Source organism: Saimiri boliviensis, chromosome 2 (genome assembly GCF_048565385.1).
Source record: "Saimiri boliviensis isolate mSaiBol1 chromosome 2, mSaiBol1.pri, whole genome shotgun sequence".
Taxonomy (NCBI): Eukaryota; Metazoa; Chordata; class Mammalia; order Primates; family Cebidae; genus Saimiri; species Saimiri boliviensis.
In genome coordinates this window covers 15,196,414-15,216,990 of record NC_133450.1, presented here as the reverse complement: position 1 = coordinate 15,216,990, position 20,577 = coordinate 15,196,414, and the positions used below count along the sequence as shown (strand labels likewise).

The 20,577-nt window shown below is 39.7% G+C and overlaps 1 protein-coding gene across 18 annotated transcripts in view; it reads right to left on the bottom strand.

The window, feature by feature from the left end:
* Positions 1-20,577, bottom strand: part of EML5 (EMAP like 5) — a 189,317-nt gene that overhangs the window by 159,428 nt on the left and 9,312 nt on the right. The window lies entirely within an intron of this gene.

Genomic DNA, 20,577 nt, shown 5'->3' with positions numbered 1-20,577 from the left:
TTTGATCTTTCATCTCAGTTGTCAAATGCATAAGTTGTTTATAGTACAGGTAATATCTTATTCTCCTTTTAACGTCTTTAGATCAGTAGTGATATCCTGACGAATACTGGTAATTTTAGTCTTCTTTTTATTCTTGGTCAGCCTAACTAGAAATTTATCAATTTGATCCTTTTCAAAGAACTTTAGGTTTGATTTTCCTCTATTGTTTTGTTGTTTACACCAATTTCTATCTTATTTCCTACTTTGTTTGCTTTTGAGTTTGCTCTTTCATTTCTATTTTCTTAACTTAGACTCTGAGAGCAGACATCTGGCTACAGTGTAGCTCAGCTGGGTCCTCTGCATACAGTCTCGCAAGGCCAAAAGTCAAGGTGTTAACACAGCTGAAATCCTTTCTAGAGTCTTTGGGGATGAGTCAGCTTCCAAGTTCATTCAGAAGATTAGCTGAATTCAATTCCTTGTGGTTAAAGGACTGAGGCTTTCATTCCCCTGCTGGCTGTCAAGGAGGAACAACTCACCTCCTCAACGCCAACTGCATGCCACATCATGTTACCACCTCCATCTTCAAATCAGAAACAGCACACTGAGTTCTTCTCAAGCTTTAAATCTCTCTGACTTCTGCTCCATGTCTTCTCATGCCAGCGAAAGGATATTATTTGTGTTTAAGGGCTCACATAATTAGATTGGGCCCATCTAGATAATACAAGATAGTCTCAATATCTTAAGGTCCATCCATACCTTAATTAAAGCTGCAAAGTCATGTCATGTGTGCTATGTTTAATGCAAAAAAATCATAGGTTCCAGGAATTAGAGTACAGATATCTTTGGGGCCAGTCTGGATACCATGCAGACTCAGAAATTGAGTCCACTAGAGAATTATTCCTATTTGTATATTTTCAGTTCTAAGTATTCCATTTTTATACAATTTCTATTTCTTTGCTGAGAACTTCCAACATTCTATTTATATTCTTTCACAAATTCAACATCTAGGTCATCTTGGGGCTGACAACTGTTGTCTTTTATAAATTGTTGAGATTTTTAGTAATTTTTATGTGCTAATTTTGAGTCATATCCTGAGCAGTTTAAATATTATGTTATAAACTCTGGATCCTCTTAAAATTTTCCAGAGAATGCTGATATTTTTGTTTATTTCAGCAGGCAAACAATCCAATTAGGTTCAAGGGACATAATCCAGCCCTCCTTCTGGGGTTCCAGTGTTAGTTCAGTTTAAAGTCTTTGCAGTGCTATCACATGAACACACACCACAGGGGCAAATCCGAAACCTGAATGATTGTAGGTCAATTCTCAAAGCCTCTGATATGCAGGTAGTTCCTGCATGTGCAGATAGAACCAAGTCAGGGACATCAAATATAACCTTATGAGGACGACCTTGAGCTCCCTAACCCCTATAACTTCCCCTATAATCTCCAACAACCAGGGGTCCCTTCTCATTATACTGGGGCTAAGAGTCTAGGGTATTAGCCCCTGCATACTACTGCACTTCCCACAACTGGGCCTGCCTCTGGACAAAAAGCATTTTTCCTATTTTTTAATTGGTTATTTGTCATAATATTGTTGCATTGTAAGAGTTCTTAACATATTCTTGGTACAATTCTTTTCTCAAGTATATTTTTTTGCATATGTGTATCTGCTTGTGGCTTGCCTTTTAATTTTCTTAATAACATATTTAAAAGAGCAAAATATCTTAATTTTTAAAAGAAGTGTCTTATTTTGGACTAATTTGAGACTTACAAAAATGTTACAAAATAGTGCAGTTTTCTTAAATCCCTCATCACACTTCATTATAATATAAACATTTTACATAACCATGTTACAGTCATCAGGAAGATGAAGGAAATTAACATTAGTAAAATATCATTAGCTAAACTAAAAACCTTATTCAAAATTCACCATCTTTTCTACTAACGTCTCTTTTCTGTTCCAAGATCCTATCCAGGATCCCATGCAGCATTTGAACTGTTATTCCCTCTCAGCAACTTCCAGTCTCTGTAACACTTCCTTAGACTTTCCTTTCATAGCCTGGAAACTTTTGAAGAGTACTAACCAGGTATTTCAGAGAACGTCTCCAAATTTTGATTTGTCATGTTTTCTCATGATTAAAGTGAGGTTATGCATTTTGGACAAAAATACCACAAAAATTACATCTGTCCTTCTTTGCACATCATATCAGAAGGTTTAGGGTGTCAATATCTATTATTACTGATGATGTTTACCTCAATCCCTTGGTTAAACAGTACATGCCACTGTAAAGTTACAATGAAGCTTTTCTTTGTAGTCACTAAGTATGCTAGAGGAGATACTGTGAGACTCTGCAAATCCTATGTCTCTCTTCAAATTTTCACCCACTAATTTTAGCATCTATTGGCAGACTCTGTCTGTAATGTTTACTACTACAATATTTCCATAATGTGATTGTCTTTTTTTTTTTTTTTTTTTTTGACAAGAGTTTTGGGCTTTGTCACCCAGGCTGGAGTGCAATGGTGCAATCTTGGCTCACTGCAACCTCTGCTTCCCAGGTTCAAGTGATTCTCCTGCCTCAGCCTCCCGAGTAGCTGGGATTACAGGCACCCGCCACCATGCCTGGCTATTTTTTTGTATTTTAGTAGAGACAGGGTTTCACCATATTGGTCAGGCTGGTCTCAAATTCCTGATCTAAGGTGATGTACCCACTTTGGCCTCCCAAAGTGCTGGGATTACAGGTGTGAGACACCACGCCTGGCCCATAATGTGATTCTCTTTTCTCCCTCTTTTCTTCAACATTTATTAACTAGAATTCTACTACAAGGAAGTTATCTTTTCTCCCCTATTTATTTAACCCATCATCTATTTATATCAGCTTGAACTCATGAATATTTTCTTTCAAAAGTTAGCAAACTTTTTCTGTAAAGGGCCAGAGAGTAAATGTTTTATTCTCTGTGGGCCATATAGTTTCTATCACAACTATTCAACTGGGCTGTTACAACACTAAATCCACCATGGATAATATGTAAAACATGCATTCCCATTGGGAGCAGTATCATCTCCAAAAGGGAAAAAATCTGTTCTTAAATGCATCAGTTCTGTGCATAAAGCACAGAAATAAATTCAACATAGGAACTGATACACAGCATATCTGTGGTACTAAAATTTTGTAGTGGGTACTAAAATTTTCACATCTCATGTTGAAATGTAATCCTCAATGCTGGAGGTGGTGCCTGATAGGAGGTGATTGGATCATGGGGGTAGTTTCTCACGAATGGTTTACACAATCCTCTCAGTGCTGTTCTCATAATAGTGAGTTCTCATGAGACCTCCCCACCCCGCTTCCTTCTCCTCTCACCATGTGAAGTGCCTTGCTTCTCTGTTGCCTTCTGCCATGACTGGAAGCTTCCTGAGGCCTCCCCAGAAGCAGAAACTGCTATGCTTCCTATATAGCCTGGAGAACCCTGAGCAAACTAAACCTTTTTTCTTTATAAATTACCCAGTCTCAGGTATTTCTTTATAGCAGTGTGAGAATGGACTAATACAGGTGTTTAGGAGAAAGAAAATACCTAAAAGAGCTCTTTAGGGGGCAGTAATAAAAATGCAGTTGTAAAATACTGAGGTAAATAGTCATATCTGCATTCCAATAAAACCTTATTTACAAAAATAGGTGGCAAGCCAGATTAGCCTATAGTCTGTTGTTTGTTGACCTGTTTTATTCTAGGGGTTACAATTCAATATCATTATTCTGTATTTTGTAATTCAATTGTTCCATCATTGGCCTTCAGACGATCTTAAAGTCAGCTTCCATATTCTTTTAATAAGCCATCATCTCTTTTTGAGCACACACTTACTTGTACCACAAAATATGCCAGTATTTTTTCTGCCCTAACCCTATAATCAAATACTTCTCTAGGAAGTCCTAGTTCCTCTTATTGAACACTAGTGTTTAGAGAACAAGATCAGGATGCTAGAAGTGATCATTGTTATTGGAAGATTAGTGCTTGCTTCCGGGCTGTCTTAGCAGACAGAACCAAGAAATTTACTTATGTATACCAACCCATGCATACATTCTATATAGTCTGTATACATATATATACTCTGTATCTAAGTATTTAAAAATCATGAATTCTTATCAATACTTCAGATTCTAATCCAAAACCACAGGGTTCATCTAAGACTTCTCCCTTTATTTATAACTTCTTCCTCTAAGAGTGAGAAACTAGGCTCTCATAATCTATGGTTTATTTACTTACTGTAGTATACAAAAGACATTTCAGAATTGGCAGCCCTGTGGAGAACCATTTTACTAACTAGATTATAGCATTATATGCAGTATTGTTTTTCTTTTTGTCTTTATCCTTACAGTTAACATACTGTTTTTCAGTTATTTAGGTTCATTGTTCACTACAAAGCTCAGCAGCAGAAGAGAGAGAGCTTGTAAAATGGCAGCTGAAATTTGTTTCTTTTCTCTTTTTACTACAGTCACTTTGCAGTTTTGGTATTTTCTGTTTAAGTAATGCTGGGGCTATGGTTTGTACAAAAAGTCTATGTAAGAGATTTTGGGAGGTTACTAACTACATACTTGCCATTGTCTTCAGTTACCCAGAGGTCTGATAAGTTATTTTAATGAGGTTCAATTTATAATTTTACTTTTTATAATTCACACTTTTGTGTTGTTTTTGCTTTTTCTAGAAATTTTATTGTTTTACCTCTCACATTTTCAATTTTACATATGGTGAGGTATATGCTGGGATTCATTTTTTCCTCATAATAGACATTCAGTTGTTTTCACGTCATTTATTGACAAGAGATCATTCAGTACAGAGAAAAAATGCTGATGTACGTTACAGTGAGAACATTTCTAAAAGAGGGAAAAAAGAGTGGGATCTAGTGCACAAGCAGGATTAATATTGGATAGGAGCTGAATGTATTGCTTTTGGAGAGTTGGAATCTGAAGAGTCTCTCTTCTGATTGGTCCAATTTTCTTAATGAGAATGAAAGCATGAGTGTTGTTCAGGTATTCTTCAGGTCAACAATATCTTACAGTTAAGTTTTATCCACATAATGCCTAGTATATTGCTGAACATATAGTGAAACTCAACATTATGGATTAATTTGGGAGACAAATGACAGATGCAATCATCCGAAGGTATATTCCTATTCTAAAACATTTAACAAGATTATTACTCATCTGTATTGTGACACTATCATCTACTATCATCTGAAATATATGGAAAAAACAAATTTTTTTAACATTCTTCCTATTAATATTGCTGAGTAATGGAAATTAATTAGGTACAAGCACTGTCATCAAATCCCACAATTACATATTAAATTGCTTTAAGTATTTAATCACTAAATTTATCATAACTATAAGGAAGTAACATTTTAAATAAAGTGAGCTATCATCTTCTTCATAGATCTCCCTTCTTCCATGCAAATATATTAATCAATGTTCCTTTAAATTTATCTCACAGATCTCAAATGAGCACTGTACACTATTAGACAACTCTATTAAACATTTAGCTGATAAACGTGCATCCCTCTCTCAACCTCCAAACTCCCACATGACTACAATTCCCTACTATCAACCTCTGCCTTGCAACAGATATGCCTGTCTTGTATTTAATGAATAATACAAATGGAATTAAAGAAAATACTTGATTCCCATGAAATTAACTAACCCAAATGCAACTGTAGAAAATACTTGATTCCCATGAAATTAACTAACCTAAATGCAAAAGGGCAGACTGACTTCCCTTTTGTAAAATGTAAGAAATGTCTATACTCCTTGAACACTCAGCTTGTGTTCTAGGTCTCATTCTCCTTAGTTTCAAGTACTTTACTCCTAGAACTATGCTTTCTGCAATTATTGCTTCTTCATTACTGAGTCATTCCTATTACCATTCAAATATGCCCATTAAAAAAGAATTCCCTTGACCCATTACCCATCATCCCATTTCTCTGCTTCTCATTCAAAGCAAAATTTCTCAAAAGAGGTGTCTCATCTTTTTCACTCCCTTTGTCTCAACATACTTCAAGTTGGGTTTCATCTCCTTCACTGAAACAGTTTTTTCAAGGTTATTTAACATTGCCAAATGTAATGATAAACTATATGTCCTTATCCCCTCCACTTTTCAGGAGTATTTGACATATCTGACCACTCTCTTCTTTGAAAGGCTTTCCTCTCTAGTCTTCCCTGACTCCATAGTTTATCAGCCCTTCCTTTTGGTAGGCACTATCTCCCTGCATCCCACCTCTGAATGTTAAAGTGTATGAGGGCTTTGTCTTGGCTGTCTTCCCTTCCTTTCCCAGGTGATTTCATCCAATCCCACAGCTTTAAATGCATATAGATCATAACTCCCAAACCTGTATCTCTAGGTCAGAGCAATGGATACACTCCTCAAATTTCATACATCCTAAAGACAATCTGATTTCCCCTTATCTTCCCAATCTGCTCCTCCTTGCCTTAGTAAATGGTATCACTGTCCATTCAATTGCTCAGACCAAGAAGCTAAATTTCATCCTCACTACTTATCTTTTCCTCATTCATCTCATGCATTCTATTAGTCTTTCCTACTGGCTCTGTCATCACCGTCATTTCTGCTACAAAATTAATCTGAGCCAGGATTCCTCTTACATCAGAACTATTTCAGTAGCCTTCTGACTACCTACCATTATTCCTCTATTGCTTTCCTTTAGAGCTTTCTCAACATAGCCAGAGTGATCTTTTAAAAATACATAAATCACCAGGCTGTAATCCCAGCTACTCGGGAGGCTGGGGCAGGAGAATCACTTGAACCTAGGAGGTGGAGGTTGCAGTGAGCTGAGATTACGCCACTGTACTCCAGCTTGGGCGACAGGGTGAGAGTCTGTTTCAAAAAGAAAGATATGCTCTCACCTACTTCTCAAACCTTGACTTCTACTATTTTTCCTCTTGTTCACTACACTCCAGCCACACTGGCCTTTCCATCCCTTAAAATGGTCAAGCTCTCTGTGCTATCAAAGTCTTTGTCTAGAATGACTGCTCAAATCTTTGCCACATTCATATCACTCATGCTTTGGGGCAAACATAACTTGCTCAGAGAAGCTTTCCCTAACTACCCCAGTCATCCCAACATATTCTGTTCCTTACTCTAATTATTTCATATTTCCCCTCATGCTTACTCCTTCAGAGGTATCTGCATGCCAGTGTTAAAAGGTGGACACTGTGTTTCACTTGATCTTTTAACAATCCAAACTGCCTTTAAATTCAGCCAAATTCATTGCAGCTACTCCATGAGTCCACTGAAATCATCACCTGAGGCACTGAGTCACAGTACACCTCACTTGATATCATCCACGATGCACGTAATTATCATCTTCCAGATACCCTGTGAGTGAACATTTTTCTGGACTGATGATGCAGGATATCTGTCTTTTAGTGTTTTCAGCTCATGATGATACTGAGCAGATCCACCAACAGAAAACAAAAACTTTGCTTGGTAATAAATCTCCGAATAGGAAATATCCAGCATGTGAGGGCTTTAGGCAAGAAGCCCAAAATATTTAAGGGGGTCCCAGTACTTACCTACGTTGTTATATAATGAATAGCAAATGAATAGATTTGGCTAGGTCCTGAGGTTTTTTCAGGTTGACTCCTAGCCCAGCAGCTGAACATGGATTACTACTAAATCCAGAGTTTTCAACCCTGCCTGCATATTACAATCATTTGGGAAGCTTAAAAATTAAAAATGGAAGCAAATAACAAATGATACCTGGACCTCATTCTAAACAAATTAAATTAAAATTTATTTGGGTAAGTCTTGGCCATTGGTGGTTTTATTTTGTTTTCTTTCACTTTCTATTAAGCAACCAGGGTTCAGAATCAGGAATCTGGAGCAGTGTTCTCAAACTTTAGACTATATTAACATCACCTGGAGATCATAAAAACTGATTACTGGGACCAGGCATGGTGGTTCACGCCTGTAATCCTAGCGCTTTGGGGGCTGAGGCGGGCGGATCACCAGAGGTCAGGAGTTCAAGACCAGCCTGGCCAACATGGCAAAGCCCTGTCTCCACTAAAAATACAAAAATTAGCCAGGTGTGGTGGCAGGCACCTGTAGTCCCAACTACTCAGGAGGCTGAGGCAAGAGAATCACTTGAACACAGGAGGCAGAGGTTGCAGTGGGCAGAGATCGTGCCACTGCACTCCAGCCTGGGTGACAAGAGCAAAATGAAAAAAGAAAGAAAAGAAATAACAGAACAGAACAACAGAATGAACTCAACTGATTATTGGGCTCCACACCTAGAGTTTCTAATTTGGTAGGTCTGGAGTGAGCCCAGAGAATTCTTATTTTTTTTAATAACTTTTCAGGTGATACTAATATTGTGAGTCTGAAGACCACACTTTTCAGAAGAAAGAATCTAGGGCTGCCAACTATGTGTCATTTTTTAAATAATCAAGTAAAGTAAAAACCACTGGAACAAAACTTTTTTAAAAAAATGTTATGAGTATATATTATGCATTGGAACAAATCTTGAAAGAGGCTAGTTTTGTGTACCAGTAATGACATGACTCATTTTGTCATCTTCTTCCTGCTCTCCCTTTTCCCCTGGGCATACACAGTCTTTTGGAGAGTCTTATGATTACAATATAATTATGGCAAAACAGAGCTAATGCTTTCACGAAGGTGAAGCAGTCCTCAACTTATTTGACACAGCTGATTACTCCTTTCTCCCTGAAATACTCTCTTCACTTGACTTCCATGATCCTACACTCTTGGTTTTCCTCATGTTTCCCTGGCCACAGTTTTGTCAGTTCTTCATTTCCCCTACATTAAAATGTTGGAGCACCACAATAATCCATTTTTTAGATCCTTTATCTAAACTACTTCAGTGGACTCATCCAGGTTCATGGCTTTAAATACTGTCTATATGCTGTTAACATTCAAATTTATACCAGCCCAGATTGTTCCCTGAATTATAGAAATGTATGTTCAACTGCCTAATTAAAAACCCCACTTGGTTTTCTATTAGATAATCTCAAACAGAATACTTCTAAAACAGAGTTTTTTAAAGTCATGAGGCCCCTGTTTCAGGCCCTAGGTCCAAGATGACATTTCTATTCCCTGGTACAGAAGGGAACCCACTGCCTTGAAGGGAAGGATTTAGTCCTGGCAGCATTAACCACCTGCTAACTGAAGAGCCTTGGGCCCTGAATAACCAGGAGCAATACCCAGGTACTATGTCAAGCGCCTTGAGTGAGCCTCTGAGGCTTGTTGGCTTCAGGTAGGATACAGCACATTACCAGCTGTGGTGGCCATGGGTGAAACTCCTTTTGCTTGAGAAAAGCAAAGAGAGAAAAGTAAAGAAAACTTGTCTTGTACCTTAGGTACCAGCATGGCCATAGAAGTGGGTAGATCACCAAGTGGTCTCTTGAGATCCCCACATTTCATGACCTGACTCTTGGATGGCATTTCTGGACCTGCCCTGGGCCAGAAGGAAGTCCACTGCCCTGAAAAGTGAATCCCAGACCAGACAGCATTTACCACAAGCTGACATATGAGGCCTTGGGCCTTAGGGGAACACTGGCAGTAGTCTGGCAGTATTCTTCATGGCCTGTGGTGGCAGGCAGTGGCTATAGGGTGAGGCTCCTCTGTCTTTGGAGAGAAGAGTGGGAAGGACTATATCTTGTAGTTTGAGTGCCAGCTCAGCCACAGTACAATAGAACACCAGAGGGACTTTTAAGGTTTTTGACTCTAGCCCCTGACTCATGGATGGTACCTTTAAACCCACCCAAGCCTAGGAGAACTCACAGTCCTGAAGGGAAGGACACAGGCCTGGCTGGTTTTGCCACATGCTGATTGTAGAACCCCAAGGCCTTGAGCAAACATAGGCAGTAATCAGAGACTGAATACAGCAAGCCTTGGGCAAGACACAGTGCTGTACTATCTTCAGGTCTGACCAAGTGCCATCATAGTGGAGGTGGCCACAGGGGTGATTATGTCATTCCACCCCCAGCTTTAGATGGCTCAGAACACAGTGAGAGAGAGAGACTCCATTTGTCTGGGAGAAAGTAAGAGAAATGAATAAGAGTATACTTGGTAATCCAGAGAATTCTCCTGGATCTTGCCCAAGACTATCAAGGTTTCACCTCTATGAGTCTGCAAGAACTACAGTGCTACTGGGTTTGGGGTGCCCCATAAAGCAGATATAGCTTAGCTCACAATACCCAAGTTCTTTCAAATATCTAGAAAGCCTTCACAAGAAGGACAGGTACAAACAAGCCCAGACAGTGAAGACAACAATAAATATCTAACTCTTTAATGCCCAGACACCAAAGAACATCTACCGGCATCAACACTAGCCAAGAAAACATGACCCCACCAAAGAACTAAATAAGCTACCGGGGACCATTCCTTGAGAAACAGAGATATGTGACCTTTCAGAGAGAGACTTCGAAATATAGCTGTGTTAAAGAAACTCAAAGAAATTGAAGATAACACAGAGAAGGAAATCAGAATTCTGTCAGATAAATTTAACAGAAACGGAAATAATTTACAAGAACCAAGCAGAAATCCTGGAGCTGAAAAAATACAACTGGCATACTGAATAATTCATCCAAGTCTTTTAATATCAGAAGTGATCAAGCAGGAGAAAGCCTTAGTGGGCTTGAAAACAGGTTATTTTAGTCAGAGAAGACAAAACAAAAAATAAAAAACAGTGAAGTGGGTTAGGCATGGTGGCTCACATCTGTAATCCCAGCACTCGGGAGGTCAAGGCAGGTGAACTGCTTGAACCCAGTAGTTCAAGACCAGCATGACAACATGGCAAAACCCTGTCTCCAATGAAGTACCCCTACAGAATCCAGAAAGTAGTCTCAAAAGGGCAAATAAAAGAGTTACTGGCCTTAAAGAGGAAGCAGAGAAAGAGATAGGAGTAGAAAGTTTATTCAAAATAACAACAGAGAAAGATATTCCCAAACCTAGAGAAAGATATCAGTATCCAAGTACCAGAAGGATAAGAACACCTAGCAGATTTTGCCCAAAGAAGACTACCTTAAGGCATTTAATAGTTGAACTCCTGAAGATCAAGGACAAAGAAAGGGACCTAAAAGCAGCAAGAGAAAACAATACACAATGGAGCTCCAATATATCTGGCAGCAGACTTTTCAGTGAAAACCTTACAGGGCTGGAGAGAGTGGCATAACATATTTAAAGTTCTGAAGTAAAAAAAAAAAAAATTACCCTACTTTAGTATATCTGGTGAAATTATCCTTCAACATGAAGGAGAAACAAAGACTTTCCCAGACAAACAAAAGCTGAGGGCTGAGGGGTTTCATCAACACCAGACCTGCCCTGTAAGAAATGCTAAAGGGAGTACTTCAATCAGAAAGAAAAGGACATTAGTGAGCAATAAGTAATCATAAGTGAGTTTTGAAGATACAAAACTCACTGGTAATAGTAAGTACACAGAAAAACACAGAATATTATAACACTGCAATTGTTTTTTTTTTTTTTTTTATTGCATTTTAGGTTTTGGGGTACATGTGATGAACATGCAAGATTGTTGCATAGGTACACACATGGCAGTGTGCTTTGCTGCCTTCCGTCCCCTCACCTGTATCTGTCATTTCTCCCCATGCTATCTCTTCCCACCTCCCCACCCCCCGCCCCTCCCCCATTTCCCCCCAACAGACCCCAGTGTGTAGTGCTCCCCTCCCTGTGTCCATGTGTTCTCATTGTTCAACACCCGCCTATGAGCGAGAATATACGGTGTTTGATTTTCTGCTCTTGTGTCAGTTTGCTGAGAATGATGGTTTCCAGGTTCATCCATGTCCCTATAAAGGACGTGAACTCATCGTTTTTGATGGCTGCATAATATTCCATGGTGTATATGTACCACATTTTCCCTATCCAGTCTATCATCGTTGGGCATTTGGGTTGGTTCCAGGTCTTTGCTATTGTAAACAGTGCTGCAATGAACATTCGTGTGCACGTGTCCTTGTAGTAGAATGATTTATAATCCTTTGGATATATACCCAGTAATGGGATTGCTGGGTCAAATGGGATTTCTATTTTTAGGTCCTTGAGGAATCGCCACACTGTCTTCCACAATGGTTGAATTAATTTACATTCCCACCAACAGTGTAAGAGTGTTCCTATTTCTCCACATCCTCTCCAGCATCTGTTGTTTCCCGATTTTTTAATGATCGCCATTCTAACTGGTGTGAGATGGTATCTCAATGTGGTTTTGATTTGCATTTCTCTGATGACCAGTGATGATGAGCATTTTTTCATATGTTTGTTGGCCTCCTGTATGTCTTCTTTTGTAAAGTATCTGTTCATATCCTTTGCCCATTTTTGAATGGGCTTGTTTGTTTTTTTCTTGTAGATCTGCTTTAGTTCTTTGTAAATTCTGGATATCAGCCCCTTGTCAGATGGGTAGACTGCAAAAATTTTTTCCCATTCTGTTGGTTGCCGATTCACTCTACTGACTGTTTCTTTTGCCGTGCAGAAGCTGTGGAGTTTGATTAGGTCCCATTTGTCTATTTTGGCTTTTGTTGCCATTGCTTTTGGCGTTTTGGTCATGAAGTCCTTGCCTACACCTATGTCCTGAATGGTTTTGCCTAGATTTTCTTCTAAGGTTTTTATGGTATTAGGTCTGATGTTTAAGTCTTTAATCCATCTGGAGTTAATTTTGGTGTAAGGTGTCAGGAAGGGGTCCTGTTTCTGCTTTCTGCACATGGCTAGCCAGTTTTCCCAACACCATTTATTAAACAGGGAGTCCTTTCCCCATTGCTTGTTTTTGTCAGGTTTGTCGAAGATCAGATGGTTGTGGGTACATTGTATTTCCTGTGAGGCCTCTGTTCTGTTCCATTGGTCTATATCTCTGTTTTGGTACCAGTACCATGCTGTTTTGATTACTGTAGCCTTGTAGTATAGTTTGAAGTCCGGTAGTGTGATGCCTCCCGCTTTGTTCTTTTTGCTTAGAATTGACTTGGCTATGCGGGCTCTCTTTTGGTTCCATATGAAGTTTAAAACACTGCAATTGTGATGTGTAAACTACTCTTATACTAAGTAGAAAGACTAAATGAACCAATAAAAATAACTACAACCTTTTAAAGACATAGGCAATATAATAAGCTATAAATAGAAATAGCAAAGTTAAAAAGCAGGAGGATGGGCTGGACACAGTAGCTCATGCCCATAATCCTGGCATTTTGGGAGCTGAGGCAGGCAGATTGCTTTAGCCCAGGAGCTCAAGACCAGCCTGGGCAACATGCAAAATTCGTCTCTACAAAAAATACAAAAATTAGCTGGACCTGGTGGCACACATCTGTAGTCCCAGCTACTAAGGAGGCTGAGGTGGTAGGATCACCTGAGCCTAGGAAGTCAAGGCTGCAGTGAATCAAGATTGTGCCACTGTACTCCTGCCTGGGCAAAAGAGTAAGATCCTGTCTCAACAAATAAAACAAATTTTATAAAATGAGGAGATGAAGTTAAAGCATAGAGTTTTAATTAGTTTTCTTTTTGTTTATACAAACAGTGTTAAGTTATCAGCTTAAAACAGCAGATTATAAAATAGTATCTGCAAGTCTCATAGTAATCTCAAACCAAAAGACATAAAATGGATACACAAAAAAATAAAAAGCAGTAAACTAAATCGTATCACCAGAGAACATCACCTGGACTAAAAAAAGACCTGAAGGAAAGAAGAAATAAATGACCATGAAACAACAAGAAAAATAACAAAATAGCAAAAGTTCTCACTTATCAATAACAATAAAGATTTGTTTAATATTGTATGGATCCCTCCAAGTTTGGTGCTCTCTTCAGTTACACGAGAGTTGAAAACTTCAATTTTGAGTGCATGACTTTTCTCAGAAGCCATGTGGTTTACCCTGTAAGTTATATATTTACATTGACAATTCTGGTATTTTCTGTTTCTGGACATAGAACTGTGGAAGGTTAAGAAGTGATAAATTAAATATTTCAGGGATCAATAATGCAGTTTATCAAAGATATTTGGGTTTTCTCCCTTTTAAGCATACAATGATTTATTTCATTTTGGGGTTTGTGTTTGGTTGGGACAATGTTACTAGTTTTGGGGGTTTCTTTCAAATGAGTTAGGAGCCTATGTGATGAAGGTTACTTCCAAGCCAACGTATTTAAATTGTAGATTATATATGTGAGAATTTTTAGAGCTCTCTTTTCTTCTGGCGTAAGCAACCATCAATATTCAAGGTGATCACTGCTCCATTAGTCTGTGTTCAAGAGTTAACCACAAAGAACAGAATCCTTAGGGAAATTTATTAATAACAGGTATTAATTGAATCTGATCCTGCCTTCTGCCACTGATAAGTTATATGACCTGTGGCTAATTACCTAATGTCCAATAGTGTCATCAGCTTATATAAGAAAGGCTAAAGGGGGATAATGGCACATCTTTCCTTTTATTTACCTCATTCTCAAGAAAATAAGTTGGTTCTCTGTCATCTTCAGAAGGTGACCAATTTACCTTGAACTTGAATTGACTGCAATTCTTACCCTAATTTAAAAGCACAAATTGTCCCATGTAGAAGTCGCTTCAGATTGGCTCCTTGGAACTTTGTTTATCACCCTACTAGTCTTTTAAATGTCCTGTGCTCTCTGATGTCAAGAATCAGTTGTTTCTCTGTGAATCCTTACGTTTTCTCTTGAGGAATGAATTTTAAGACCAGAGTCTGGACTTGCTATCTATACTGGCTTTGTCACATTTTTGTAAACTTTCAGTGGCTAGAACTAGGTAAAAAAAAAATGCATATATGGTACATCGTGAGTTCATATGGACATTTCCAGTTCAAATTCAGAACTACAAAATCTGTACTTCTATGTTGCTATGAGGAAACAATTCTCCATGGATCTCTCATGTTTATGAATTTTTTTTTTATTTTTTTTGAGATGGAGTCTTGTTCTGTTGCCTAGGATGGAGTGCAGTGTTGTGATCTCAGCTCACTGGAACCTCCACCTCCAAGGTTCAAATGATTCTTCTGCCTCAGCCTTTCGAGTAACTGGGATTACAGGTACATGCCACCACATCTGACTAATTTTTGTATGTTTAGTACAGACAGGGTTTCACCATTTTGGCCAGGCTGGTCTTGAACTCTTGACTTCTAGTGATCCACCTGCCTCAGCCTCCCAAAGTGCTGGGATCACATGCATGAGTCACCACACCCAGCCAGTGTTTCTGAAAATTTGGAATGCAGAGGTATTGACTGTCTTTGTTCTAGACTATTTTTTGAGGGACATTTGTATAGCAAACAGACTTGAAAAATAAAGATAATATCCCCGGCTGGACAAAGGGTATATTTGTTTACTGTTCAGTATAATAAATGTATCTCTCTCCAGGGCAAATGACACTATATCAGTCCTGGAACTGCAGAGAAACAGAACAGAGTATATATAAAGGGATTTATTTCAAGGAATTGGCTAACATGATTGTGGAGACTGACAGGTCTAAAATCCATAGGGCAGGGCAGCAGTACACTAGAAATTCAGGCAGGAGTTGATGTTGCAATCTTGAAGCAGAATTTCTCCTCCAGTTTTCATCTTAAGTTCTTCCACTGATTGAGTGTGCCCCTCCCCTCCTTTTTTTTGAGATAAGAGTCTCACTCTGTCACCAGGCTTGGAGTGCAGTGCCATGATCTCAGCTCACTCCAACCTCTGTCTCCCAGGTTCAGGTGATTCTCCTGCCTCAGCCGCCCAAGTAGCTGGGATTACAGGCACATATCACCATGCTCAGCTAATTTTGTATTTTTGTAGAGACAGAGTTTCACCATGTTGGCCAGATGGTCTAAATCTCTTGACTTTGTGATCCACCCATCTTGGCCTCCCAAAATGCTGGGATTACAGGTGTAAGCCATCACGCCTGGCTGAGTGGGGCCACTTATAAATAATCATCTCCTTTTCTGAAGGCCAACTGATAATAGATGTTAATCGTATCTATAAAATACCTTCAGAGCTCACTTAATGTTCAATTAAATCATCTGGTACTGTACAACCTACTCAAGATGACACAGAAAACTAAACATCACAAGCAGGTTTGTTTGCAGCCTATTATAAAAGATTCAGTTTCCCTAAACTCCAGGTTACTTAGCTGTGATGCAAACTCACAATTTAGGCTCTTCTATACCACCCTGGTGGGTTTAGGGGGACAAAGATGCTGAAAAAAACATAATGCTCATGCTGTTTGCTGTGCATATATAGAGTGATAAATCCTTTTGTTTCTGACCCAGAAGCTGGTGTGTTCTGTCAGTATCCATGAAATTGTGGTAGGCTTCTAGTAACTTTCTAGTAGGGTAAAATTATAGAACTTTCACAGTTCCTGACAGTTACATCTTATTTTTTTTCCTCCATCCTGAGAATTCTGGTTCTCAATATAATAGATTAATAAATTAGAATGTCCCAAAACTACTGATTTGCTGTATCTCACCTCACATGAACCACAGATTCAGAATAACAATACCAATGATACTGCCACTAATTATAATTACTAAAAAGTCTTTTTTTTTTTTTTGCATATCCTTATCCCCTTTTTCCATTTCTTATTGATATGGTTTGGCTGTGTCCCCACCAAATCTCATCTTGAGTTGTAGTTCCCATAATCCTCAGTCATGGGAGTGACCTACTCAAGGTAATTGAATCATGGTGGCAATTACTCTCATGCCGTTCTCATGATACTGAGTTGCCATGAGATCTGATGGTTTTATAAAGGGCTGTTCCCCATCTTCACTCTACACTTCTTCTTGCTGCCACCATGTGAAGGAGGATATGTTTGCTTCCCATTCTGCCATGATTGTAAGTTTCCTGAGGCTTCCCAGCCCTGCAGAACTGTGAGTCATTTAAATCTCTTTCCTTTATAAATTACCCAGTCTTAGGTATGTACTTATTAGCAATGTGGGAATCAACTAATTCACTAAATTGGTACTGGGGTGCTGCTGTAAAGATACCCAAAAATGTGGAAGAGACTTTGTAACTGGGTAACAGGCAGAGGCTAGAACAGTTTGGAGGGCTCAGAAGAAGATAGGAAAATGTGGGAAAGTTTGAAACTTCCAAAAGACTTGGAGGCCCAGAAGACAGGAAGATGTGGGAATGTCTGGAAGTCCCTAGAGACTTCTTGAACGGCTTTGACTAAAATGCTGATAGTAATATGGACAATAAGGTCCAAGCTGAGGTGCTCCCAGATGGAGAAGAGGAACTTTTTGGGAACTGGAGTAAAAATCAATCTTACTATGCAAAAAGATTGGCAGCATTTTGCCCCTGCCCTAGAGATCTGTGGAACTTTGAACTTGAGAGAGATAATTTAGGTTATCTGGTGGAAGAAATTTCTAAGTGATAAAGCATTCAAGAGGAAGCAAAGCATAAAAGTTTGGAAAATTTGCAGCCTGATGATGTAGCAGAAAAGAAAAACCCATTTTGTAGGGAGAAATTCAAGCCTGCTGCATAAATTTATGTAAGAACAAGGAGACAAATGCTAATCGACAAGACAAAGGGGAAAATGTCTTCAGGGCATGTCAGAGTTCTTTGTGGCAGCCCCTCCCATCACAGGCCCAGAGGCCAAGAAAGAAAAACTGGTTCCCTGGCCAGGGCCAGGACCCCTCTGCTGTGTACAGCCTTGGGATTTGGTGCCCTGTGTCCCAGCCACCCCAGCTGTGGCTAAAAGAGGCCAAGGTACAGCTCAGGCCATGGCTTTGGAGGGTGCAAACCCCAAACCTTGGCAGCTTCCACATGGTGTTGGTGCTGCAAGTGTGCAGAAGACAAGCACTGAGGTTTGAGAACTTCTGCCTAGATTTCAGAGAATGTATGAAAACACCTGGATGGGGCATCATGGCTCATGCCTGTAATCCCAGCACTTTGGGGGGCCAAGGTAGGTGGATAATATGAGGTCAGGAGTTCGAGACCAGCCTGGCCAACATGGTGAAATCTCGTCTCTACTAAAAATACAAAACTAGGAATTCCATGTTTGGATCGCCTTCCACAAACACTCCCTTCATGGAAGCCATCTTTCTCGCTCCTGGATTTCCCCTCTGGGGTCCCCCTGCACACTCTCATGGACGCCTGTCTTCCCCTCCTCAACTCCATCTCTCTCTATTCCTTTCCACTTAGCGTGAAAGCTGCTTTCCTCTCCTGGATTCCATCTTTCTGGATTCTCACCCTCAGTGTGAGTTTGCTATTTCTTTCTCTCTCCTCCTCCTGTTTCTCTGTCTCTAAATAAATTACTTTCTACAAACATTTTTGAGTCCAGCATTTACTGTGCACTGTGCTGTGGTCCCTTCTCTCATTCTTGAGAGGGCAGGAGACCAAGAACCTGGAGAAACATCCTCTCAGGGGAGCTGAGGGCACCCTGAACCCCAATATTACATTTTGGCGAGCCAGCCAGGAGAGGGGTACACCGGAAGAGGGGTACAACCAGGAAAGGGGTACAGCTGGAAAAGAAGACTTCAAAATCAGCCATGAGGTCACAAATAATCCTTCTGCTGGAACCCCGGATGTCCTTGGTTTGTGGGCTCTATCGTGGACCTCTAGATCAACCTGCACCCCTGAAAGGCTCCCCTCTGGAGGAAGCCTCAACTGCAGGGCCCCTTCTATGCCCCATTTCAGTAGGAAGTAGTTAAAGAGAATTGATTTCCATAATTCCAACAGAAGTTGGGCTTTCCTGTTCAGGGGGAGGGGAGTAATGAGGGAATGTGTTCTCTTTCCAGGTCCACGAGGGGGTATAGTTTTAAGGGCAAGAACTTCCCAGCACCATGCTTCCCTCCCATCTCTCTCCACCTGGGAGATTTAATGGTCTCTGTTTAAATTTCCTGGGCATGCAAAGAAACTAAGAGTCAGTCACCTCAGCAGAAGTTCTAAGGAACTCCTTTCATTGGCCAGAGGTCTTAGAGAAGGTGGTGGTTCCTCCCAGGTTAAAAGTCCCCTTTTTCTACATCCCTTCGGACTCCATGTTTGGATCCTCCTCCACAAAAACTCCCTTTGTGGAAGCCATCTTTCTCTCTCCAGGATTTCCCCTCTGGGGTCCCCTTCCACACCCTCTTGTGGAAGCCTGTCTTCCCCTCCTAAACTCCATTTCTCTCTATTCCTTTCCACTCAGTGCAGAAGTTGCTTTCCTTCTCCTGGATTCCATCTTTCTGGATATTCTCACTCAGTGTGAGAGTTAGCTGTTTCTTTCTCTCTCCTCCTCCTGTTTCTCTGCCTCTAACTAATCACTTTCTACCAAAAACAAAACAAAACAAAACAAAACAAAACAAAACAACAAAAAAAAACTAGCCAGGTGTGGTGGCACACACCTGTAGTCCCAGCTACTCAGGAGGCTGAGAAAGGAGAATCACTTGAGCCCAAGAGCTGGAGGTTACAGTGAGCCAAGATCACACCACTGCACTCCAGCTTGGGCAAGACAGGGTGAGACTCCATCTCAAAAACCTAAATAAATAAATAAATAAATAAAAGACCAAACCAGACCAGACCAGGATGTCTAGGCAGAGGTATATTGTCGGGGTGAAGCCCTTATGGAGAACTGTTAGGGCAGTGCATAAAGGAAATGTGGGGCTGGAGCCTGCACACAGAAATGTGGGGTTGGACCCCAACACAGCCCCACTGGGGCACTGCCTAGTAGAGCTGTGAGAAGAGTGCCAGTCTGGAGGACAGTGTAAACATAAAGGGACTAAAATCTCCAATCAAAAGAGATGGAGTGGCTGAATGGATGGAAAAAACAAGATCCATTGATCTGTTGCCTACAATAAACACACCTCACCTATAAATACACATATAAACTGAAAATAATGGGATGGAAAAAGATATTCCATGCCAACAGAAACCAAAAAAGAACAGAAGTAGCTATACTTATATCAGAAAAAATAGATTTCAGGACAAAAAAACTACAAGAAGAGACACAGAAAGTCACCATATAATGAGAAAGGGGTTAATTCAGCAAGAATATGTAACAATTTTAAATGTGTGTGTGTATATATATACACACACCCAACACTAGAGCACTCAGATATACAAAGCAAGTATTATTAGACCTAAAGAGAGAGACAGGCCCCAATATGATGATAGCTGGAGATTTCAACCCAGTTTCAGCACTGGACAGATCTTTCAGACAGAACATCAACAAAGAAACATCTGACTTAATGTACACTATAGGCCAAATGGCTCTAATAGATATCTGCAGAATATTTCATCCAATGGCTACAGAATTCACATTCTTTTCCTCAGCACATGAATTATTCTCAAGGATAGACTTGTCCTATCACAAGTATTAAAATGTTGGGAAAAAACTGAAACAATATCAAGCATCTTCTGTGACCACAATGAAATAAAACTAGAAAAATAAAAGGAATTTTTGAAACTATACAAATACGTGGAAATTAAACAATATGCTCCTGAATCACCAGTGGGTTCATGAAGAAATTAAAAAGGAAACTGAAAAATTTCTTGAAACAGATGCAAATCAAGACACAACATATCAAAATCTATGGGACACCGCAAAAGCAGTACTCAAGGGAAAGTTTATAGTTTTAAGTGCCTACATCAAAAAAGAGGAAAAACTTCACATAAACAATCTAATGGTGCA